Below are 23,914 nucleotides of genomic sequence, written 5' to 3'. Positions count from 1 at the left end.
ATGTGCCAAACCGTTTCTGCTGCATGACCTTGGGCAAGTCACTTCACTTCTCTGGGCCACAGTTCCCTCATCTGTAAATTGGGAATTAAGAGTTTGAGCCCCCTGTGGGACAAGGACTGCATCCAACCCAATTAACTTGTATCTACCCCAGTGCTTAGAACAGTACTTGGCAAATAGTAAGCACTTAACAGGTATCATAATTAGATACAAGATATTCAGTCCCTGTCCCACGTGGGACTCACAGTCTAAGACAGAGGGCGATCAGATATTGAATCCCCATTTTACAGATGAGAAAACTGAAGTACAGAGAAGTTAAGTGACTTGCCCAAGGTCTCACAGCAGACAAGAGACAGAACTGGAATTAAAACCCAGGTGCTCAGACTCCCAAGTCTGTGCTCTTTCTAATAGGCCACATTACATTAGAGAAGCAGCATGGCTTAGTGGAAAGCCCGCTGGCTTGGGAGTCAGAAGATGTGGGTTCTAATCCTGCCTCTTCCACTTGTCTGCTGTGTGACCTTGGCAAGTCACTTAACTTCTCTGTTCCTCAGTTACCTCATCTGTAAAATGGGGATTAAAAGTGTGAGCCCCATGTGGGACAACCTGATTACCCTGTATCTACCCCAGCGCTTAAAACAGTGCTTGGTGCATAGTGAGGGCTTAACAAATACCATCATTATTATTATTATTACTTCTTACCTCTAAACTCAGTTCTTTCACCTACCTGTATTTATTTTTGTGTCTGTCTCCCTGGCAAGATTATAAATTTCTTGAGGGCAGGGATTATGTCTCCTAAGTCTAATGGACTCCACCAAGCATTTTGCACAGCGTCTGTAAACTCCTTGAGGGAAGGGATCATGACTATTTGTTCTATTTTATTCTCCCAAGTGCCTACTACAGTTTTCTCCACTCAGTAGACTGTGAGCTCCTTGAGGGTGGGGATAATGTCAACTATCAATCAATGGCATTTATCGAATGCTTATTGGGTGCAGAGCACTGTACTAAGCGCTTGGGAGAGTATAACACAGAGTTGGTAGGCATGATTCCTACCCTCAAGGACCCTGCAGTCTTGTGCTGGAAACAGACATTAAAATAAATAAAACGTACATACGTAAGTGCTGTGGGGCTGAGGTGGGATGAGTATCAAAAAGTGCTTATGGGGTACAGACCAAGTGTGGGGGTGATGCAGAAGGGAGGATGAATAGTTAGGGAAATGAAGTGTTAGAGAAGGCCTCTTGGGCTTTGAAGATGGGGATAGTGGTGGTCTGTTAGATGTGTAGGGGGAGTGAGTTTCAGGCCAGAAGGAGGATGTGGATAAAGGGTTGGCAGAGAGATAGACTAGACAGAGATACAGTGAGTCGGCATTGGCATTGGAGGAGCGAAGTGTGTGGGCTGGGTCGAAGCTGGAGATTAGCAAGGTTAGGTAGGTAGAAGAGAGCTTAAAGGCAGTGGTTAGGAGTTCCTAATTCTACTGTCCTCTCCCATGTGCTTACCATAGTGTACTGTACAGAGCGCTCAATAAATACTATTGATGGATTCCCTTCAGAGCAGCCTGTCTGGGATCAGGTGCACATTGAAAATTCAAAGGCTGGTGATCTCTGGGTGAAATCTCGGGGGAGGTAAAGCTATCAAAATATTAGAGATTGGGACAGTGATTGACCCACGTCCTGCCTCTGGCCTGGAACTGACAAACAACGACTTTCCCCACCTTGAAAGCCTTAATGAAGGCATATCTCCTCCAAGAGGTCTTCCCTGACTAAGCCCTCCTTGTCTCTTCTCCCACTTCGTTATGCATCACCCTGACTTGCTCCCTTTATTCATCCTCTGCCCCCCGGGCCCCACAGCACTTATCTACAAATCTGTAATTTATTTATATTGATGTCTGCCTCCCCCTCTAGACTGTAAGCTTGTTTTGGGCAGCGAATGTGTCTGTTTATCATTGGACTCTTCCAAGCACTTCGTACTGTGCTTTGCACACAGTAACTGCTCAATAAATAGGATTGATTGACTGCCTCCCTCTTTAGGGTCCCGTTTGGAATTGGAGGAAAACTATAACCATGTTTCAAATGGTGAGCAGATCTGAGGCCCCAGGGAGTTTTGTTTTTTTGTCTGTCTCCCCCTTCTAGACCGTGAGCCCGTTGTTGGGTAGGGATTGTCTCTATCTGTTGCCGAATTGTACTTTCCAAGCGCTTATTACAGTGCTCTGCACAGAGTAAGGGTTCAATAAATACGATTGAATGAATGAATGGACTAATAGATTGATTTACAAACAGGATTCAGGGATAAGATTCCACCTTTTCATACTACCTAGCTTGCCTGCCCCATTTCCTATCTACTATATTCTCACCAAAAATCATGTTTTAAAAGTTAATGGGAAATGTCAAAGGAAGCAATATTCTAAACAAACTGCTTCTCCTCGGGCAATGCAAGTTGAGAATTTGTGGGCTTGGTGGAAGTTTAGCTTTCACTGTCATGACCTCCGTGCACCCCCCACCCCCCTCAAGCCGACCACCCCTCTCGAAGAAGAGTCTTCTGCCAACTGTCTTACACAGCAAACCTCTGCTAAACTGGCTCTGCCAGGACAGATGGTACCAGGTTTGAAAGTGTTTCTGCAGGGGATTCAAAAAGCCAAATGGGAACACTTAAAAAAAATGGAAAAGCATAAATCCTTCAAAGCATCTGAAGTAAAGGAGATATCAAAGGAGCAGTTTACAAATTAACAGACATCTTAGAAGGACACGATCTACTCTGCAGTTGTTTTTTTCTTTTCTATTTTTCTGTAAGGTGACTCCATAAAGTTAACATCTCAGGGGTGGGGGAGGGAAAGAGAGAAACACAATTTTCAGGGCCACTTTTCGTGAAGGAAAAGATGGCCACCTAGCCCATTGGCTGAAATATCAAAGCCCCAGAGAGGTGGTCCTGGCTGAGGTTTCAAGTAGCCGAACTCAGGATCATTCAGGGGCTGATTATCTTTCTCTTGAATATGCATATCCCTTGCTCCTTATCCTCCTCATCTGCTGCCATTTCCTTGCTCATTAACACCTCCTACAGCTGGTCTAGAGGTAAAGGGAGAGGAGGTGAGACTTAAATCAATCCCTTCATTAACTGTTAATTGCCTGGGTAAAGACTTGGCCAAAGGAAGAAATTGAAACTAGTAATACATAGTTTTTTGGCTTGTTTTTGGATCCCCTTGCCCATTTTCTTCGGTCATTGAGAACTGCAGCATGACCTAGTGGATAGAGCACAGGCCTGGGAGTCAGAAGGACCAGAGTTCTAATTCTGCCTCTGCTAATGTCTGCTGTGTGACCTTGGGTAAATCACTTAACTTCTCTGTACCTCAATTCATCTGTAGGGTGGGGATTAAGATGTGAGCCCCATGTAGGGCATGAACTCTGCCCAACCCTATTAGTTTGTTTCTACCCCAGTGTTTAGAACACAGTAAGCACTTAAACACCATTAAAACAAAACTGGATGGTCTACAATAATCTAATACTAGCAAATCAGTTTATTAATGAACCTGGCTTTAACAACCTAAAGAGGGAAAGTTTCTATGGCTCCAAAATCCCAGCAGGGTGGTCACCCAGAACTATAGATTAAGGATATTCGCAGAGGATACTCATTTTGGAAATGTATGTTTTGGAAACAGAAAGTCCACCTGTTAAATGTTTGGGTCTATTGATGCTTATTTATCTTCTAGTCAAATTGAAGGGATTTCTCAATAGCCTGGAAATCTAAAAGAACAACTGCATGAAGTTTGGGTTTCTGTTTGAAGTTCATATGGAAAATGCCTTTGACTTTTCAAGGGTAGAAAATCCTTCTTGCAATGGAGTCCTCATTTGAAAAAAATCCCGATTTTTCCTACTCCTTACCATCCTCTTCCTTCCACTTCACCCTTGCAGGGTTTCTAATGAGACAGGCCATCTTGTGGCATTTTCTGACTAGTTGCTTGTCATTGGCCAGATCTCTTTCATGAAGATGATTCCAGTAGGGAATGCAGTACTGCCATTGGAGGAGTTCCCATGGTGAACAAGATGGCTCCCAACTAGCTTGACCCAAATGCCAACCTGCCCAGTTCTGTGGGTCAGATCAGACTGATTACTCTTACTGTTCAGCAAGATGGCCAAAATGAATACCTCCAGTGGAAGAAAGCTGGAGTGGAGATGTAGAGGTTCTGGAAACACTTCATTTTGTCATCATCATCAATGGTATTTATTGAGCACTTACTGTGTGTAGAGCACTGTACCAAGCATTTGGGAGAGTACACTAGAGTAAGTAGACACAATCCCTTCCTAAAGGAGCTTGCAGTCTAACAGGGGAGACTGACACTGAAATAAATTACAGATAGGGGAAGCAACTGAGTGTAAGGAAACATACATAAGAGGTGAGGGGCTGGGATAATACCTAAGTGCTTAGGGGATGTGGACTCAAGTGCATAGATGAAGCAGTAGAGAGGGAGACTAGAGTGGGGAGATGAGAAGTTCATCAGGGCAGCCTTCCCAGAGGAGGAGGGTTTGTTATGGTATTTAAGTGCTTTTTATGGGTCAAGCAGTATTCCAAGTGCTGGGATAGATAGAAGATTATCAAGTTGGGCACAATCCCTGTACTACATGGGGCTCATGGTCTAAATTAGAGGGAAGAGGATTTAATCCCCATTTTACAGATGAAGTAACTGAGGCACAGAGAAGTTAAGTGACTTGCCAAGATCACACAGCAAATCACAGGAGATGTAATTTTAGTAGGGCTTAGAAGATGGGGAAAGCAGTTGTCTATCCGGTGTAAAGGGGGAGAAAAGTCCAGGAAGGAGAGAAGGCGTGAGCAAGAGGACAACAACAAGAGGCCAGAGTGAGGCAGGGTGTGTTGGTGAGGGCAGAAAGATGAAGTGTGCGGGCTGGGCTGTAGTGGGAGAAGAGCTAGGATAGGTAGCGGGAGATAGAGCTGATTGAGTGCCTTAAAGCTGACAGTGAGGAGTTTTTCCCAAATCTCCCTTCTCAGCCTTAACCTCTTTCTTGCTATTCAGTTTCTCATTTCTTCTTGCCTCCTGGGCATCTCTAACTCGGATGATCCACAGACACCTTAAGCTCAACATAACTCAAATTGAAATTCGCATCTTTTCTCCTAAATGCACTGTTCCTTCCTACTTTCCTATCTCTGTTGATGGTACCCCGATCCCCCTGACACTGAAGCCTTCAACACTGGTGTTACCCTAAGCTCCTCTCTGCTTTTCATCACTCGCCAATCAAGTGCTACATCCTGCTGATTCTTCCTCCACAATGGTTTCCAAATTCTTCCCTTCCTCTCCACCCAATCATCTACCATCCTGATTTAACTTTCATTATATCATCATCAGACTATTGGTCAGTCTCCTCACTGGTCTCCTAGCCTCCAGATTCTGTCCATTTCTGTCCACAATCCAAGCTGCTGACTGGTTCACCTTCCTGAAATGTAGTTTAGAACATGTCTCTTTGCTCTTCAAAATACCTCCAATGGTGACCCATATCCCTATACATTAAGCAAAAACTTCTTACCAGTGATTTCAAGGCTCTCTGCTAGCTTTACCCCTTTTCCATATTGCCTCTTTTTACCTAAACTATATGTGGTCCTAACTCTACAAGTAGCAGCATGAAAAGCAGTGTGGTATAGTGGAAAGAGCAGGGGCCTGGGAGTCGGAGGGCATGGGTTCTAATTCTAGCTCTTCTACTTGTCTACTATGTGACCTTGAGCAAGTCACATAACTTCTCTGGGCCTCGGTTTCTTCATCTGTAAAATGGGGATTAAAAACCTGTTCTACCTCCTGCGTAGACTGTGAGTCCCATGTGATCCAGGTACTATGTCTGACCTGATTATCTTCTATCTTCCCCAGTGTTCAGTGCAGTGCTTAAGAAATAATGAGCTCTTAACAAATACCATGGTTATCATTATAAAGAGGTAGTGGCAATTCATCTTTCTGAGTTATCCCTACAGGATGCTGCTGGTGCCGTTATAGTTCAGAGGGATATTGCTCTTTAGGGGCTTAGTAGAGCGCTCTGCACACAGTAAGTATATGATAAATGCCATTGATTGAGTTTAAACCCAGTGACCCCATTCAGTGGAGGATAATAGTGTGCTTTGATTTTTGTTTGATACTTTGGCATGAAATAGAATTCTAGACCTGTAAGGTCAATCTCTTTCAGGCCTTGAGGCTTTCTTTTTCATCTTCTTTTTGTGCCTAGTAGAAAAATTGTTCCCAGCTACAATGACCAGAGTACTATTGCTACGTAGAATTTATCACAGATTGGGTTTATACAGGTGTACCCCTAGATTATGACCATCCAATGTTAGATATGACCCAGAGATAGATCATACACCATTTGCTGACTTACCCCAGTATTTGTGAGCTCCACTCCTGACACTACATCCAATTGCTGCCAATAAGTCAATTTCTCCTCTCACACACTCCCTATGCATTGAAATGTGTTCTATGGTAGACAGGGTTTTGGTTCTTTCACCTCTAATTCTAACCTTAGCAGCCACCATGACACTGACCATTCTCATCCTGCCCTTCCCTACTATTTTCCTTTCACAGTCTTGAAGCTCCGTTTTCCTGCCCCGGTCAAAACTTTCATGACAGAAGCAAGGGGGGTGGGTAACAGGAGTGGCGGTGGTGTGGGAGGGCTCCACTGACCAAAGGGTGTAGGGCAAACTGGGTTGCAAGGCAGGGAAGCTGAAGCAGTGGGTTCAGGGAAGGTAGTGGCTGCAGCGAAGATTAGAATGAAAGGTGAATTAAAGAACTAAAATGCTCTAGTATGCAGTGCAGTTCACAAAAAAGGGAGTATAGGGAGGGAGGTGGAGTCAGAGACAGGAAAGCTACTTGGAGCAGGGGAGGACGGGGAGGGGAAGGTGGAGGCCGAGACTAATGGCCTTTTTCGGAAAGCACATCCTGAGCAGTATGCTTGGCAAGAGGTTCAAAGGGGCTAAGAGAGGTTCAGAAGGAGCTACGTTACCTAAAGAAGAAGCAGTGTGGTTTAGAGGATACAGCATGGGCTTGGGAGTCAGAAGAACCTGGGATCTAAACCCGGTTCCTCCATTTGTCTTCTGTGTGACCTTGGGCAAGTCACTTCACTTCTCTGTGCCTCAGTTACCTCATCTGTAAAATGGGGAGCGAGACTGTGAGTCCCACTTGGGACAGGGACTGTATCCAACCTAATTTGCTTGTATCCACCCCAGCGCTTAGTACAGAGTGCCTGGCACATAGTAAGTGCTTAACAAATACCATTATTATTATAATTACTATTATGACCACTTCTCTGTGATTCATTTACCTCATCTATAAAATGGGAATTAAGAGTGTGAGCCCCATATGGGACAGGGACTGTGTCCAACCTGATTATCCTGTATTTACCCCAGGGCTTAGAACGGTATCTGGCACACAGTAAGTGCTTAACAGGTACCGCAAAAAAATAGAGGAAGTCTGCTGTTCCAGCTCAGTTGAACAAATTCTTCACTAAAGTTGTGACTACAATCAGCTGAACAGGCTTCTACTTCTGCAGCCTCCTGAAAAGACACATAATCCCATGGCAATTTACCTCTTATCTCCAAAGAAGATGACATCCACATCCAGTCTCTTATCCTTCCCAGCCATCTCCCAAGAGATCTCCCATCTCCTTTCAAAATCTAACCCTTCCACCTGCACCTCTTTGCACCCTATTCAGACATTTGCACCCACCTTTCTTCCCTCTGGCACTGCTATCTTTTAACCATACACTCTCTAATGGCTCCTTCCCTTCTGCTTTCAAATGTGCCCAAGGCTCCCCTATCCTTAAAAAAAAAAAACCCTCTCCCTTGATCCCACTACCCATTTTGGCTTTCTCCCTATCTCCCTCCTACCATTTCTGTCCAAAATCCTTGAGTGAGTTGTTTACTCTCGCTACCTCTACTTCTTCTCCTCCATCCCCCTTCTAAGACTCTGCCTACTCCCTTTGGCCTTCTCCTTTGCTTCCCACCCACTAACTGTGGGGACACCTTAAGGTTCAGTTGTGGGTCCTCTTCTATTCTCCATCTACACTCACTCCCTTGGGGAACTCGTCTGTTCTTACAGCTTCAATTACCATCTCTACATGGATGATTCCCAAATGAAACTCACCAGGCCCTGGCCTCTCTCCCTCTCTGCAGTCTCACATTTCCTCCTGCCTTCAGGACCTCTCTACCTGGATGCTCTGCCATCATGCCAAGCTCAACTTGCCCAAAGCTGCACTTCTAGGAGAGAGATTGGGTTGAATGAGACAGATGAGCCATGGATAATGCTAAGGTTACAGGCTTGTAAAACAGGGAGGATAGTGGTGCTGTCTACAGTGATGGAAAAATTTGGAGGACAGGTTTGGGTGGGAAGATGAGTTCTATCTTGGGCATGTTTAGTTTGAGATTCCGGCAGGACATCCAAGTAGAGATGTCCTGAAGGCAGGAGGAAATACCAGCCTGCAGAGGAGAAAGATCTGGTCTGGAGATGTAGATTTAGGAATCATCTGCATAGAGATGGTAGTTGAAGCTATGGAAGGGAATGAGTTCTCCAAGGGAGTGGGTGTAGATGGAGAATTGAAAGGGACCCAGAACTGAGCCATGAAGAACTCCCACAGTAAGAGGCGGAGGAGACTGCGAAAGAGTGAGGTTAGGATCCATTTTCAAAAGAACCACATTTTCCAGGATGATAAACCCATCATATCATGTATGCCTATACTACTTGGAGGAAAGAAGTGCACTTGGACTGAAATGATCTGCTTTTTCATGCAAAAGTAGTGAGTTAAAATTCTCAAGCCCTGGTATTTTTCTTAGAAATTCCGCCTATCTTTTATTCTTTCAGTGTTAGATGGATCATTACCTTTTCAATTATTTTTAATTACCTTTTTAATTATTTTCACCCTACTTATATTTTCTATTTAGTGAGGGTTTTGAAATGATTTCCTGTAATGCCCACTCCTTTAGGGCCTTATGGGTCGAATCCTTTTTCATTAATGAATAACTTGGCCTTTACTGGAAGTCAGACAGAGTACTTGTCATGAAAGACACTTTTGTTCCTGGTTTCCCATCAAATCAGGTATAATAATTACCATTCCATCCTGTCACATTTTGCCTTTTGCAGAACAGCAATCCATTCATCAGTTTGTCTTTCCTTTCCCCCCGTCTGTCCTAGTACCTCATCTATCTGTAATGTTCTAGGAAGAAATGGAATAATTTCAGACAAGTTTTATTTTTTCCAATCAAATCAAGGCTCGCACCATGTGGAGCTGCTCAGCCTTTTACAACAATCAATTCCAGTGATTTTCTGTCATTGCAACTCAAGCTGAAAATCAAACTTAACCTTTGTAATGAAAAGAACTGTGCAGAGAGAATATAATACTTATGTCTCTCTGAGGAGCTCCTGCAAGACTAATTTTTTTCTTCTGAACAATGCTTTGTAGTTTATCTCTATTTAGTGTCAGTTTGGGGAAGTAGCAGAGAGCAGTGAAAAATGTATTTTAGGCTCTCGTGTTTTATGCTCATGGAACGGACCCAGGACACGGCATCTAGCCATTCATCTGAGGGATTCTTTTCGGTTCCCCACGTCTATTACCTCAGAACTTCTGAAAGGTAAAAGTTTCCAAAAGAACAAGGGACGATGCTCTTCGAGTGGCCGGTGAGGGCTTGCCATGGGGTTGGTTCCTCAGTCTCTCCTCTAGATGGCAGCAGTGTCCACGCTAACATTCCTCGCAGAATCCTTGCTTGGGTTAGTACAGGTTGGGCTGGAAGAGAGGAGAAATCATTAAAAAATAGATGTCATCGAAAGAAGTAGGTTATTCCAGCGGCACATTCGCCCTGCTGGGATTGAAGGTCGGCCAGTACTGCCATTGCTTCTGTGGGGTTTATCATCCGGCTCTGGAAACTTGCTACAGGCTAAACCCGAAGTAGAATTGCTTCAACCCTTTCTTTGGTTTCAGTGGTTTGGGCTACTTTTAAAGTACGAGGGCAAAGGAGTGAATAGGGTACTGGTTTGTATCGTTCAAGACCCCTCAGCACGGCTCTAAAACTCCCCAGATGTAATAGGGTGCCTTGCAGCCGTTTCCGTCCTTTGGCCCAGTTGGAAGATCTCATCGTTACTGTGTTCCGAGCAAGAAGCTTTGAGAAATAGGGATCTGTCCCTGGAGAGAGCTGTTTAGCAGGGACATAATTTGGTCATGTCCCCGGGTTGTTTTCTTCTATTTTTGAATGATTAAGCGAAAGTGTTCTTTGATTAATCCTAGAACAGTCTGAGCATTGTACTAAAATGCCTAGGACAGAATTCATTGGCTGAATAATACAAGTAAAGGATAAAGCAGGTTAGGGTTGCCTAGAGGGATGCTACCAAGTCTGCCTCACGGATGTGGGAGAAAGCTTAAGGCCACTGGTTAAGCGTGGGGATTACTGTGGCTAAAATCTGGTACTAAAAATGTAGATGTTTTCTCATTTTTTTGCTGACAAAATCCTTCATCTCAGATATGCTTTGGGGAGTGAACATTCATCATGCAGGGTCCAAATGAATGTACCAAAGGATGTATGACTTAGCTTTCACCTGACACAAAAATGATTTTTTTCATTTTTAGTGAAGCAAGTCAAGAGCCCTTGTTTGACCTTTGTTGGGTTGAAAAAAATATTTCTGTTAAATGGCTTTGGTTTTCCAATTACTTAACAGTTTTGCCTATAGAGATGGAAACATTCATCTTAAACTAACAAAATCAACTACATAAAATTTTAGCATATTTTTTTTTTCAAAATCAGTCACTTCAGAGGCTTCACAAAGCCGTGTTCCTCCGATTGTTTTTGTGTTGCTTCAGTAACTCTAGAGCATTTATCTATGTAATAGCATGGTCTTCCACTCCACTGCTTATATAGCTACATGCTTCAGTGACTTTGTTTGATAGGATTCAGACAAAATGCTGCTTAGTATATTTTATGTATTTAAATGAATATTTATAGCAAATAGAGAGCAAACATTTTTAAATGACATAATCAGTTTGACTTGAGGGGCTAATTAAGCTTTAACATATAGGATGTCGTAAATTATATGACTCCATATTACTTTTGCAACACCCGATAGTATGGTGGGCTATACAGGAAATATTACTCTGGGTTCAAATAAGGCAATTTTACTTTATTAGTATCCCAAATGAAATCTCTGAACTAACAGTTGAGAATTCCACTTCAATGCAGAGGAGAAAAAGTCCAATAACCTTTACAAAGCGTTAAATATATGTTAACCTCTGTTTATAAAATGGTATGGAATCCTTTCTCCCCTATTCATTAATGTCTGATAGGAAGAATGCGTGGATAAGCTCATATTCTTTCTGGTCAGAGCTTCAAAGAAAGGCCACAGAAAGTTGTGAATTCCAAATAGGTGCAACTAGTGAAATCGCTGGGAGATTTTGTGTCTTTCAAGTAGTATGGGTTTAAGTTGGATTTTCCAGGTGAAGAGTTTTAAAACGCATCTTCATCATTCGTACAAGATTGCCATTCTGCAAAACCTTGGGTTTATGCATAGGTAATACATTACATAAACATGGTAAAGGCCCCGTGAGGGAAGTAGCTGTCGTTACTGTGTCTTTAGTTTACAGATGGAAAAACAAGGGCTTGGAGAGGTTAAGTGACTTGGCCAGGGTCACAGACTGAATCCGTGCCAGAGCTGTTAGCAGTCCGGATGACCAATCCTGGCCACCTAACGAAAAGATGGCCGAGAATCTCTTCCTCCATATGAACTACGGGGATGAGAGTCTGTCAGCCCATTCACATTTAGTTTACAACTCCATGGCCTGGTAGGTTTCAAAGAATTGACTTCTTTCTTTACATAATGATAATAATGACAATAGTGGTATTCGTTAAGGGCTTACTATGTTTCATGCACTGTACTAAGCACTGGAGTAGATATAAGATAATTAGGTCCCACACGGGGCTCACAGTCTAAGTAGGAGAGAGCACAGGTATTGAATCCCCATTTTGCTGATGAGGGAACTGAGGCACAGAGAAGTCAAGTGATTTGCCCAAGGCCACACAGCAGGTAAGTGGCGGAGCCAGGATTAGAACCCAGGTTCCTCTGACTCCCAGATCCATACTTTTCCCACTAGGCTATGCTGTTTTAGTCAGTCAATTGTATGTGAGTGCTTACTTTGTGCAGAGCACTGTACTAAATGCTTGGGAGAGTACAGTATAACAACATTTAGCTACCCCGAAGTGGGAAAAAAACTTTATTGCCCCTCCTCCTTCCCCATTTTTTGTAATTTCAAACGGATACTAATACAGTGCTTTTCTCAGAGTCTGTCCCAAAACAATACAGTACATACTGCATTGAGAAACAGCGTGGCCTAGTGGAAAAAGTAAGGCCTGGGAGTCAGAGGACCTAGGTTCTAATCCCAGTTCTGTCATTTGTCTGCTGTGTGACTTTGGGCAAGTCCCTTCACTTCTCAGAGCCTCAGTTTCCTCATCTATAAAATGGGGATTAATTCCTACTCCCACCGATTTAGACTGTGAGTCCCATGTGAGACAGAGACTGTGTCCAATCTGATTATCTTGGTTCTATTCCAGGGCTTAGTATAGCACCTGCCACATAGTTAGCATTTAACAAGTACCATAAAAAATGCAAGTGTAGCAGAGAGAACACATACTATATCTCTTGGGACATTCCATCTTTGTTACCTCAGCAGAGCTTGCATGTGGAGTAGAGTTGACCTTTGATTCAAAGAAGAAGACACTAATAATAATAATAGTTGTATTTATGTGTTTACTATGTGCCAAGCACCTTACTAAATCCTGAGGTAGATACAGGATAATCAAGTGCCAGTTGAAGTAGGAGGGAAATCAGATAATAGATCCCCATTTTGCAGATAAGAGAATTGAGTCACAGAGAAGTTATGTGACTTGCCCAAAGTCACACAGCAGGTATGAAGCAGAGCTGTGATTAGAACCCAGGTCTTCTGACTCCCAGGACGGTGCTCTTTCCGCTAGGCCACGTGGCTTCTTGCTGCTGATGTTGAGATTGTATGTATATAGCTATAATTTTATTTATTTATATTGATGCTATTGATGTCTGTTTACTTGTTTTGTTTTGTTGTCTGTCTCCCCCCCTTCTAGACCGTGAATCCATTGTTGGGTAGGGATTGTCTCTATTTGTTGCCGAATTGTACTTTCCAAGCACTTAGTACAGTGCTTTGCCCACAGGAAGTGCTCAATTAATATGATTGAATGAATGAATGAATCCATGTGTATGAGTGTCTTTGAGAGAAGCTCATTTTCACAGTTATACCCTTTTTCCAAGGAAATACATAGTGTAGCTCTTCTGGCTCCTTGCTGTTTGGCCTGAGCATTGCGCAGACACCAGAGGTTAAGAGGGGAAAGTAATAGTAAGAATATTTATGAAACACTCCTGTCCGCAAAGCACTATTAAGTTCGGGGGGGAAAAACCCTACAAGAATGAGAATTAAATATGGTCTGTGGCCCCCCTGCGGGGAATGAATAAGGGTGAGAGAGTGGCTAGCTGGTGATACACACATGAGGAAAGGTGAAATAATAAAAATACAATAAAAGCAACCTAAAAGACAAAGATAATGATAATAATGATGATAATACTAATAAAAAGTGTGGCATTTGTTAAGCACTTACTGTATGCCAAGCGCTGGGCTAGACACAAGATAATCAGATTCCACACGGGGCTCACAGTCGTAGTAGGAGGGAGAAGAGGTATTGAATTCCTGTTTTTCAGATGATGGAATGGAGGCACACAGATGTGAAGTGACTTACCCGGGGTCACACAGCAGACTAGTGGCGGAGGGGGATTAGAACCTAAATCCTCTGACTTTGAGGCCTGGGCTATTTCCACTAGGCCACATAGCTTCTCTGTCTCCTAGAATCTCTCCAGGTGCCAGGATTCATCTCATCTGACACTACCTGGGCTGTGGAGGGTCCAACTGTGCCAGAAAATTCAAAGTGGAAGAGTTGAAATGTTCAGCAAGCAGTCAGAGGAATGCTCTGTGGGCAAAGTTGGAAACTCGTTGAGGGCAGGGATCATGTCTACCATTATATTTTACTCTCCTAGGTGCTTAGTTCAGGGCTCAATAAGTACCACTAGGTCAATAGAGAACCTTAAGTAATGTCTGGGGAATCTGCACAGATTTACCAGATGTCGTGGAAGGCTCCATGATAAATTGCTTTCTGGGATCCACTAAACTGGTCAGTGGCCTCTAGAGCAGGCGATCTAGCCTAATGGAAAGAGCCCAAACTTGAGTTATAATCCCAGCTCTATCCCTTGCCTGCTGGGTGACCTTGAGCAAGTCCTTTAACTTCTCTGCTCTCCTGCTCAATACCTGCAATACCTGCTCTCCTTCCCCCATTAGACTGAGAGCTCCATGTGGGGCAGGGACTGGGTCCCATCTGATTATCTTCTATCTCCTCCAGTACTATTTTTATGGTATTTAAGTGCTTACTATGTGGCAAACACTGTACTAAGAGCTGGGGTAGATAGATGTTAATCAGGCTGCACAAAGTCCATGTCCCACATGGGGCTCACCGCTCTAATCCCCAGTTTACAGGTGAGGTAACTGAGGAACAGAGAAGTTAAGTGACTTGCTCAAGGTCACCCAGCAGACAAGTGGCGATGCCAGGATTAGAACCCAGGTAAGTAAGTACATAGTAAGTACTTAACAAATAACACAATTCTGCTTATGCTGAAGGGTTCCAGGTGACTTTCTGAAATTCCTGCTCACGGAGGGGGAATAATTTTCAATCAGTCAACAATCATTCTGTTGCTACCTCTGAGGAGAGCAAATCACCCAATGACTAAATCATCTGTCTAGTCTCCTCTCCTCTATCAAGCTACCGTGGGCCAGCTCTTTCTGGCCACCCATCTTGTTGACCGTCCCCCCACAGTCTCCCCTCCTCCATGCCCAACCCCAACATACACATGGATACTGTGTACCATTATGTCATGTGGTCCTTAAAATTGTAGACATTGAACATTTTTTATTCCAGTTCAAAACAGTTCAGCTCCTATTTTGAGTTTTGGGTTAAATTTTCCTTGAGATTCCTAATCACAAACATCACTGATGCCAGAGGGAATGCCATCCTTTAAATTGATGGATAAATGGAAACTGTTGAGTTGCTAGATTATAGGTGCTCTCTATGTACAGTCATTTCTGCTAAAACATGGCAGTTGTGTTCTTTAAGAACCTCTTGTTAGGGGAAAATCTCATTTTAATAACCACCGATTTAATGGAAATGAGTGGTTGAGGGGATAGATGGTTTGAAAATATCGCCTTGACCGACAATTTTTAATACAAATTCCTATATCATTGATATACTCGTTAGTACTCGACTCTATTTATTGCCATTGTCTTGTCTGTCTGTCTCCCCCGATTAGACTGTAAGCCCGTCAAACGGCAGGGACTGTCTCTATCTGTTGCCGACTTGTTCATTCCAAGCGCTTAGTACAGTGCTCTGCACATAGTAAGTGCTCAATAAATACTATTGAATTAATTGAATGAATGAATAGCTTTACACCACTGCTGCTTATTTTTATTTTACCATATTAAAGCTCTAGGAACAAAGAAACCCAGCATACTGTGCAATAGAATACATTGAAGCCGAAGCTGGGAAATGTGGCTGCATCATACCTTGACAGACACAGCACACAAACATGCAACTGTTTCTTCTTTAATCGAATCGACTTGTTCCGATTTATGGATCATGTTGCACCAAAACAGACCTGTGTTGTGTGAAAATGCTCCCCAGTTCTTCCATTGTGTCATATGCAAATTGTATAATGAAAGACATGTTATAGCAGAGCTAAGAAAATGTCATCAACACCCGAGAAGCAGCATGGCTTAGTGGAAAGAGCAGGGGCTTGAGAGTCGGAAGACCTAGGTTCTAATCTGGGCTCTGCCACTTGTCTGCTGCGTGACCTTGGACAGGGCCCTTCACTTCCCTGTGACTCAGTAACTGCTTCTGTAAAATGGGGATTAAGACTGTGATTCCCATGGGGGACAGGGACTGTGCCCAGCCTGATTTGCTTGGATCCATCCCAGCGCTTAGTACGGTGCCTGGAACATTGTAAGCACTTAACAAATACTACAATTATTATTACCATTATTATTATTTGTAGTAATATGTCCAACCATAGTATCTTCTATCTACCCCAGTACTTAGTACAGTGCCTGACACATAGTAAGTGCTTAATAGATACCATAAAAAATACAGAGGCTCTTTCTGTTAATATTGTAGGCCTTATCTAAACACTGGCTGATCTTGTTTCTCCCAGTAGCCCTCTGAGATGGTGTTACTCCCCTGCTCCAGAAGGGGAAAGCAGCTAAAGGCAGAGCTGCGGGGCACCTCAGATTCCTGTCATGGCTCCATCACTGGTCCCTCAATCTTCATAAGCCAAGTTCAACAATCAGGTCGATGAATCCTGGGGTTCACACAATTTTGCTTCTGAAGATTCTGCCAGTATCTGTTTTCCCCATAATAATTATAATAATGATGGTATTTGTTAAGCATTTACTGTTTGCCAAGCACTGGTCTAAACACTGGAGTAGATAACAAGGCAATTAGGTTGGACACAGTCCCTATCCCATATAGAGCTCACAATCTTAATCCCCATTTTACAGATGAGGCAACTGAGGCACAGCAAAGTGAAATGACTTGCCCAAGGTCACACAGCAGGCAAATGGCAGATCTGGGATTAGAACCCGTGACCCTCTGATTCCCAGGTCCATGCTTTATCCACTAGGCCACGAGTGGGTCAGGTAACATCACTTCAGAGGCCTACTGAGGCTGCCAAGCATCTCCAAGATCAACATTTAGGATTGGAATGGTGTGTCTGAACCAGGGTTTTGTTTCTTATGAAAGGATTCCCAGTACCGGCCGCTTTCAGGTTCGAGCCTGGCTGTGAAACTGGTGGCCGTGGAGGGGTTTTAGATCACCCAGTGCTGTTGATCCTGGAGATAGGAGCTGGGGTGTTTTGACAGCTGCTTGGTGGCCTCAGAAAGGATAGTCCTTTCAAATTAAACTTTCTGGAGGTCATTGCCCCAGTCGGTGAACCTGGCTTTTGAAAACTGAGAGTCTCTTCCGGGGTTATTCAGAAAGCCAGTGATGGAGCTGTGACTAGAATTTCCTATTTTACCCCTCTTTTTCTCCTCCCCATAGGAGGGAGGGATATGATTGTATTACAGAAGGAAAAGTGTGATTATTCCTCCCGGAAGATGATGTATAAAATGGTGAAAATCAGTGCCATCACGAAGATAAACACTGGTCCGAGGGTCACGGGGCTTAGGGGAAATCAGGTGCTAAGGATAATGTGCTCATCCACAACTCCTTTCTTCGTGATTGCGGTTTGGTCTTCCACCTTAGATATTTCTCCAGGGAAGCAGTAGGAGAGATGGGAATAGCTAGGATGGGGTGTTAGCTGCCGAGTTGGACAAATCCCAGAGCTCCAGGTCTTTTCAGGATAATATTTCCCACTTGCAAATACCCTTAACATTTGTAAGTATCATCTTGGCCTGTGCAAATCAAGGGGAGTGAAATTGAAAGGTTTTTAAATTTAACTCTATACTCATCCTCTGGGCTGTAAACTCACTTTGGGCAGGGAAGGTATCTGTCGACTTTGTCGTATTGTATTCCCTGAAGTGCTTAGTGCAATTCTCTGCACGCAGTAAGCCCTCAGTAAATATCATTGATCTAACGTTGTATGTGCAAATTAGAGAAGACTCTGGCGAGGCTTTCAGGCACATAGAGTGAAAATGCTGATGGTCACCATGGATGTTCACTCAGTCAGTGAATCAATCAATAGTATTAATTTAGTATTTATTGAGTGTCTGTGTTCAGCGTGGCTTAGTGGCAAGAGCATGGGCCTGGTAGTCAGAAGGATGTGGGTTCTAATCCTGGCTCTGCCCCTTGTCTGCTCTGTGACCTTGGACAAGCCACCTAACTTTTCTGTACCTCAGTTACCACATCTGTAAAATGGGAATTAAGACTGTGAGCCCTGCGTGGGACAACCTGATTACCTTGTATCTACCCCAGCGCTTAGAATAGTGCTTTGCACATAGTAAGCACTTAAACAAATACCATAATTATTATTATTCAGAGCACTGTACTAAGACCTTGGGAGACCATAGAGGACTTGGAAAGGTCAATAGCTGCCCTCAAGGAGTTTATTGTCTAGCAGGAGGGAAGACGGAAACTTAAATTACAGACAACGGGAAGTAATGGAGTGTGTAAGACATGTGCATGAGTGCTACTGAGATTATGATAATTTAAGTGCTCAGATGATAACGGAAGTGTTGAAGTGGCAGTTGGGGGATATGAGGGGGGGAGATGAGAGATTAATCAGGGTGGGTCCCCTGGAGAAGATGGGAATCCCAGAAAGGCTTTGGAAATGAGGAGAGATGTGGTCTGTTGAGTTTGAAGGGAGGAGGGCTGGAGAAAGAGGTTATGGTGGGAGAGATGAGAACAAGGCACAGGAAGTAGTTTAGCATGAGAGGGACACAGTGAGATCTAGGGCAGAATGGGAGAAGAGAACCAACTGAATTTGCAGACAGACTGAATCAATCTGAGGCTGTGGGAAGCAGCGTGGCCTAATGAAAGATCTGGGACCTGGGAGTCAGAGGACCTGGGTTCTAATCCCAGCTCTGCCACTTGTCTGCTGTATGACCTCGGGTGAGTCACTTAACTTCTCTGGGCCTCAGTTCCCTCATCAGCAAAATGGGGATTCAGTGCCTGTTCTCACTCAACTGTGAGTCACATGTGGGATCTGATGATCTTGTATCTACTCCAGTGGATGGCACATAGTGAATGGTTAACAAATACCACAATTATCATTATTATTGTTAGTGTTATTGTCAATCAGTTATATTTATTGAGTGATTATTGTGTGCAGAGCACTGTACTAAGTGCTTGGGAGAGTACACTATAACAGAGTTGGTAGAACTGTTCCCTGTCCACAAGAAGCTCAAGTCTAGAGGATGTGAAGTTTGAATGAAAGAGAGGAGTCAAGGACAATGCCAAGGTGTAGGCTTGAAAATATGGAGAGGATGGTGTGGTAGTAACTATGATTGGAAAGTGAGGTAGAGGAAAGAATTTTTTCCACTGTGAAAATATGTCGAATATGCACACTGAATTTGTGTGAGCTCCTTGAGGACAAGGATAATGTCTACCTACTCTATCGTATTGTCCTCTCCCAAGCACTTCAACATCATTGATTGATTGATAGTTGTTTTTTGTATAACGTGTATTTAGGGTGAGAAATAAGAGTAGTTCTTAAAACCAAGCTACTTAATAAATCTAATTCCGATCTGAAAATCCAATCTCTCTTTAAAAATTGAGTTTGAGCTTGTTCGATGGGATGCTACGGCTGAATCATGCAGTGGATGGGATATTTGAAAATTAGAGATGTCAGATGGCCCATCCCTAGCCGTGAGGCTAGATGGCCATGAGGGCCACCTTCACCCAGTTCCTCCAAGCAGCCTGTTGCCATGGAGACTGAATCCTAGGCTGGCTGGACCATTGGCCTGAACCAGAAATGGCATTGCCTAGGTGCTTATGAAAATATTTTGAGGGTGAACATTTCTTGAGTTCCACGGTTATGCAGAAATCAGAAATTGGAGTGGATTTGGATGATCCACATTTTTATTTTCTCTTCTACATGAGGAAAAAATTCAGTGGAAAAACTTCACCCATTTCATTCAGACTTGACAGAAGCATTCCCTTATTTAGTGTATCAGCTTTGAAAGATGCCTATTCCTTCCTCCATACATTAATAAACCTTTCGAACCATGAGTTCCTAACAGACGGCTGACAAAAACCTAACTTTCCTGAGCATGAAGTTATAATTAGGAAAATATGGACTTTGCAGATAATAATTAGTTGCGCTGTATGAACATCAAGTCTGTGATTCTGCCACCTACAATATTTCCATCTTAATGATACTATTTTGAATCTTCCATATAATTGCAATTGCCCCTTTACAAGAACCTCTGTGCTAAGCGATCATGTAATCTGATGAGCTCAAATGGAGAGCTGCAGATGACTTGTGCTCTGGCAGAAAACTGAAATAAACAGAAAGTATTACTTTGAAAAGTATATTTTCTCCACCATATCACAATTTGGAATGTAGAACAATCAAGGTAGTCATGTGATTGAAGACTCACATGTAGTTTTAGTGGAATAGACGTGGCTTTAGACTGTCAAATTTAGTAAGGTGCATGTACTGTTCTCTCCCAAATTTCTACAACAGTGCTCCACACACAGGAAGTGTTCAATGAATAATAATAAAAACTGTGGTATTTGTTGAGCACTTGCTATATGCCAAGCACTATTCTAAGTGCTGGGGTATATACAATGTAATCAGGTTGGCCCCAGTCCCTGTCCCACAAGGGGCTCACAATCTTGATACCCATTTTACAGATGACGTAACTGAGAACTTAAGTGACTTGCCCAAGGTCACACAGCAGACTTGTGGCAGAGCCGGAATTAGAACCCACACCCCCTGACTCCCAGGCCCAGCCTCTTTTCACTAGGCCGTTCTGTTTCTCATTGCCATTGATTGACCTGCCATACCTGGCCTGTTATTCCAAAATGTTTCTTCTTCATTGGTACTGGGAATTGCAGATACACACATTGCGGGGCTTTGGGGAGGGGTGCCCTATGTTTTTGTCTTGTTTAAGATTACATATGACTTTGTTTATAGGTTCAGATGGCATCGATGATCTGCAGGAGCAGGGGGATGTTTGTACTTGTTTGTAGACCTTTATCTTCCCTTCATGTGCAGAAAGCTGCTAAGTTAACTCCATCCATCTTGGGAACAGAGAAACTGACTTTTCTCTACTAACCTAGTATTCTCCCCCACAGCTAGGCCATTCATTCATTCATTCAATAGTATTTATTGAGCGCTTACTATGTGCAGAGCACTGTACTAAGCGCTTGGGATGAACAAGTCGGCAACAGATAGAGACAGTCCCTGCCGTTTGACGGGCTTACAGTCTAATCGGGGGAGACGGACAGACAAGAACAATGGCACTAAACAGCGTCAAGGGGAAGAACATCTCGTAAAAACAATGGCAACTAAATAGAATCAAGGTGATGTACAATTCATTAACAAAATAAATAGGGTAACGAAAATATATACAGTTGAGTGGACGAGTACAGTGCTGTGGGGATGGGAAGGGAGAGGTGGAGGAGCAGAGGGAAAAGGGGAAAATGAGGCTTTAGCTGCGGAGAGGTAAAGGGGGGATGGCAGAGGGAGTAGAGGGGGAAGAGGAGCTCAGTCTGGGAAGGCCTCTTGGAGGAGGTGATTTTTAAGTAAGGTTTTGAAGAGGGAAAGACCTCAGCCAGGCCTCAGGCCAGGGCTTGAGGCTCTAGTGGCTAGGCTTAGTGGATAGAGCACGGGCCTGAGAGTCAGAAGAACCTGGGTTCCAATTTCGGCTCTGCCACTTGTCTGTGTGTGACCTTGCTCAAGTCACTTCACTTCTCTAGGCCTCAGTTTCCTCAACTGGAAAATGGGAATTAAGAGTGTGAGCCCCATGTAGGACAGGGACTGTGTCCAACCTGATTAACTTTTATTTACCCCAGTGCTTAGAACAGTGCTTGGCACATAATAAACAATAAACTATTCACCTCGTCCTCTTCCCCCTCCTCCTCCTCCTTCACCTCTTGTCTCCAAGGAAATGGAAGGGAAGGATCCCCAGGAATTACTGTGTGGGCCTCCTCCATTCTCCTCCCATTTTTTTTAATGGTATTTGTTAAAAGCTTACTATGTGTCAAGCACTGTACTAAGCACTGGAGTGTTGTTTTACGCTGTCAACTCCATGGACACATCTCTCAAGCACTGGGGTAGATACAAGAAGCAGCGTGGCTTAGTGGGAAGAGCACAGGCTTGGGAGTCAGAGGTCATGGGTTCTAATCTCGGCTTCGCCACTTGTCAGCTGTGTGACTTTGGGCAAGTCATTTCACTTCTCTGTGCCTCAGTTACCTCATCTGTTAAATGGGGATTAAGGCTCTAAATCCCACCTGGGACAGCCTGATAATCTTATATCTCCTCCAGTGTTTAGGACAGCGTTTGGCACATAGTAAACACTTAACAAATACCATCATCATTATTATTATTACAAGATAATCAGGTTGGACACACTCCCTGTCCCACATAAGGCTCACAGTTTAAGTCAGAGGAAAAAGGATTTAATCCACATTTTGCAAATGAGGTAACTGAGGAAGAGTGAAATTAACTTGCACAAGGCCACAAGCAAGAAACCGGCAGGGACAGGATTAGAACCCAGGTCTTCTGACTCCCAAACCTATGCTCTTTCCACTAGGCCACACTGCTTCTCTAGGTTAGATGTTAGATAATGTTTCCGGGAGAATGCATTCTTAATATAAAAGCCATTCCTGAATGAAGACAGCCCTCTAATGGTAGTAGTAAGGTCGAATGGAAGGACTGGGGAGCAAGAAACCTAGGTCTTAGGCCTAGCTCTGCCACTTGCCTACTGTATGACCTTAGGTAAGTCACTTAACTTCTCTGTGCCTCCGTTTCCTCATCAGTAAGATGGGGATTCGATATCTGCTTTTCCTCCCTCTAGACTGTGAGCCCCATGTGGGATTAATTCATTCAATCGTATTTATTGAGAGCTTACTATGTGCAGAGCACTGTACTAAGCACTTGGAAAATACAATTCGGCAACAGATAGAGACAATCCCTACCCAACAACGGGCTCACAGTCTAGAAGAGGGAGACAGGCAACAAAACAAGTAGACAGGCATCAAAGGCAACAAAATAGAAAAATAGAATTATAGATATATGCACATCATTATTAAAATAGAATAATAAATATGTACAAATATATACAAGTGCTGGGCGGGAGGAAGGTAGAACAGAGGGAGGGAGGGGGTGAAGGGGAAGGGAGGAGGAGAAGAGGAAAAGGAGGCCTCAGTCTGGGAAAGCCTCCTGGAGGAGGTGGGATGGGGATTGTGCTCAATATGATTATCATATACTTACTCCAGTACTTAGCACAGTGCTTGGCACATATCAAATACTTGATAAATATGATTGTTAGTATGATTATTAAGAGAAGAACAAATCTGGCATTGGTTTCCTCATCACACTTAAGCACTTATCCTATCCCGCCTTATCTCCTGCCATAAGCCTCCTTGTTGACCTCCCTGCTTCGTGTATCGCTTCACTCCAGTCCAGACTTCACACTTCTGCCCAGATCATTTTTCTAAAAACAGTTTAGACCAGTCCTCAAGAAGTCTCCCCACTCCTCAAGAACCTCCAGTGGTTGCACATCCACCTCTGAATCAAGCAGAAACTCCCTACCATTGACTTTTAAATACTCTATCAGCTCAAAATGATAATTATGATACTTGTTAAGTACTTACTATGTGCCAAGCACTGTTCTAAGCACTGGGGTAAATACAAGTGAATCAGGTTGGACACAGTCAACGACCCACATGGGGCTCACACTCTTAATCCCCATTTTACAGATGAAGTGACAGAGGTCCAGAGAAGTTAAGTGAGACGTGTGGTGGAGCCGGGATTAGAACCCAGGTCCTCTGACTCCCGGGCCCTTGCTCTACCAGCTAAGTAATACTGCTTCCCCTCCTAACTTACCTTACTGATCTCCTCTTGTAGCCTCTGCTCCTCTAGCACCAGCTAACTCACTGTGCCCCGATCTCATCTGTCTCCCTGCCGACCCCTTGCCCATATCCTCCCTCTAAGCTGGAACTCCCTCATTCATTCATTCATACTAAGCACTTGGAATGTACAATTGGGCACATTCCCTCCTGCTCCATATACACCAGACCACCACTCTCCCCACCTTCAAAACCTTATTAAGGTCACATCTCCTCCAGAAGGCCTTCCCTGATTAAGCCCTCTTTTCACCTACTCCCCCTCCATTCTGCA

Source organism: Ornithorhynchus anatinus, chromosome X5 (assembly GCF_004115215.2).
Source record: "Ornithorhynchus anatinus isolate Pmale09 chromosome X5, mOrnAna1.pri.v4, whole genome shotgun sequence".
Taxonomy (NCBI): Eukaryota; Metazoa; Chordata; class Mammalia; order Monotremata; family Ornithorhynchidae; genus Ornithorhynchus; species Ornithorhynchus anatinus.
The sequence above is the reverse complement of the archived record's forward strand: the minus strand, read 5'-3'. Positions refer to the sequence as shown.